The sequence below is a fragment of the Triticum urartu genome, chromosome 5A (genome assembly GCF_056163025.1).
Source record: "Triticum urartu cultivar PI428250 chromosome 5A, HENAU_Tu73, whole genome shotgun sequence".
Taxonomy (NCBI): domain Eukaryota; kingdom Viridiplantae; phylum Streptophyta; class Magnoliopsida; order Poales; family Poaceae; genus Triticum; species Triticum urartu.
In genome coordinates this window covers 230,857,167-230,859,859 of record NC_141877.1, presented here as the reverse complement: position 1 = coordinate 230,859,859, position 2,693 = coordinate 230,857,167, and positions in this window count along the sequence as shown.

Genomic DNA, 2,693 nt, shown 5'->3' with positions numbered 1-2,693 from the left:
CCTTTAAGCGTGCATTTTCAGGCAGAATGAGTTCAATGCGGTGTAGACGAAAGTAGTGGTACACGACATTGGTAGAGGAATTAGTGGTTCACATTTCGCAGTTGTACACACTCCGTAGATGATTGAGGTCGTCGGCGCGGGCTCCATGGCCGGAGGTCAAGGTAGTGGTCGAGGGGATCGGGTGTGGGGCACTGCCCCTCTGCGTGCGTGTGTTGTGTGGCGGAGGCAGAGGGAAAGATGAGAGGGAGAGGGTGAGGGGATCGATCAGAGATGAGGAGGGGATAGGGGCTAGGGTTTAGGTGCAGCTGGGCCTAGGTGGGCCGGCGCTGTGGGCTAGGCCGAGCTGTGGTAGCTGGGAGGTCCAATTGGGCTGGCTCTCTTCTCTCTCTCTCTCTCTCTAATTTTAACAGAAAAGCATTAGAGAGAAGAAAAAGGAAGAGGGGCCAGCGAAGGAATTTGAGCATGGGGTTAGTTTTCCCCGACTCATAAAAATGAGATTGATCCAAGAAAATAGAAGTGAGCATGGGCGTGAAGTTGAATTCAAACTCATTTGAATTAATTCAAATGAGTGTGAGAAGGAAGTGGGTATTTGGTAGGTCAAAAAATGTTGAGAATTTTGGTGGGGCTCGGGGAAATGATGAAAGAATTTAGGGCAAAGTTTGGAGACGAAACTTGAAGAAGAAAAGGCATGGAATTATTTTGCAAGTGCGTTTATGGGTAATTCCGAAATACTGGAATATTTATTAGCTCCCTAATAATATTGGGAGGATAAGGTATATGTTATTGATGTCGCTTGAACCTACGTTGGTATTTCCCCAAAGAGGAAGGGATGATGCAGCACAGCGACGGTAGGTATTTCCCTCAGATATGAAACTAAGGTTATCGAACTAGTAGCAGAAATAAGCAACACAACATAGAAAGCCCCTGCACACAGATAAAAATCCTCGCAACCCGACGTGTTAAAGGGGTTGTCAATCCCTTTTGGGTAACGGTGCCAGAAATTGGTGCGTGACGATAAAAAGGTTGTAAATATTGATAGATAGAACACCAAATAAAATAAATTGCAGCAAGGTATTTTGGGGTTTTTGGATTAATAGATCTGAAAAAAAGCAAATAAGAATAGATCGCAAAGGAAAATATATGAGAAAGAAGACCCGGGGGCCGTAGGTTTCACTAGTGGCTTCTCTCGAGAAAAAATAGCAAAGCGGTGGGTGAACAAATTACTGTTGGGCAATTGATAGAACTTCAAATAATTATGACAATATCCAAGCAATGATCATTATATAGGCATCACATCCAAGATTAGTAGACCGACTCCTGCCTGCATCTACTACTGTTACTCCACACATCGACCGCTATCCAGCATGCATATAGTGTATTAAGTTCATGGATAAATGGAGTAATGCAATAAGAACGATGATATGACGTAGACAAGATCTATCTATGTAGATATAGACCTCATCATTTTATCCTTAGTAGCAACGATACATATGTGTCGTTTCCCTTTCTGTCACTGGGATCAAGCCCCGTACGATCAAACCCGCTACAAAGCACCTCTTCCCATTGCAAGATAAATAGATCAAGTTGGCCAAACAAAACCCAAATATCGGAGAAGAAATACGAGGCTATAAGAGATCATGCATAAAAGATATCAAAGAAACTCAAATACTTTCATGGATATAAAAAGATAGATTTGATCATAAACTCGAAGTTCGTCAATCCCAACAAACACACCGCAAAAGAGTTACATCACATGGATCTCCAAGAGACCATTGTATTGAGAATCAAGAGAGAGAGCGAGAGATGAAGCCATCTAGCTACTAACTACGAACCCGAAGGTCTACAAAGAACTACTCACGCATCATCGGAGAGGCACCAATGGAAGTGGTGAACCCCATCCGAGATGGTGTCTAGATTGGATCTGGTGGTTCTGGACTCTGCGGAGGCTGGATGAATATTTCGTCGACTCCCCTAGGGTTCTTGAAATATTGGGGTATTTATAGAGCAAAGAGGCGGTCCGGGAGGCACCCGAGGTGGGCACAACCCAGCAGGGCACGCCCGGGCCTCCTGGCACGCCCTGGTGGGTTGTCCCCTCCTCGGGACTCCCCCCAGGTGCAACCAGGGCCCAACATGTTCCTTCTGGTCCGTAAAAAATCTTCATAAAGTTTCGTGGCATTTGGACTCCGTCAGATATTGATTTTCTGTGATGTAAAAAACAAAGAAAAAATAGGAACTGGCACTTGGCACTATTTCAATAGGTTAGTACCAAAAAATGATATAAAATAACTATAAAATGATTATAAAATATCCAAGATTTATAATATAACAACATGAAACAATCAAAAATTATAGATACGTTGGAGACGTATCAGCATCCCCAAGCTTAACTCCTACTCATCCTCGAGTAGGTAAGTGATAAAAACAAAATTTTTGATGTGGAATGCTGCCTATCATGTGATATCATATTATTTTCTTTATAGCATGGACAATTGGACTTTTATATTGTTTCAAAGCAATAGTCTAGTTTTGGCATGATAATTTAGATACTCAAGCATATCAACAAGCAACCATGTCTTTCTAAATATCAACGCTAAAATAAGTTATCCCTAGCCCATCATGCTCAAACATTGATCCATTCATGAAACACACTCAAATATTAGCAACACCCAATACTTAAGTACGATCATATTACC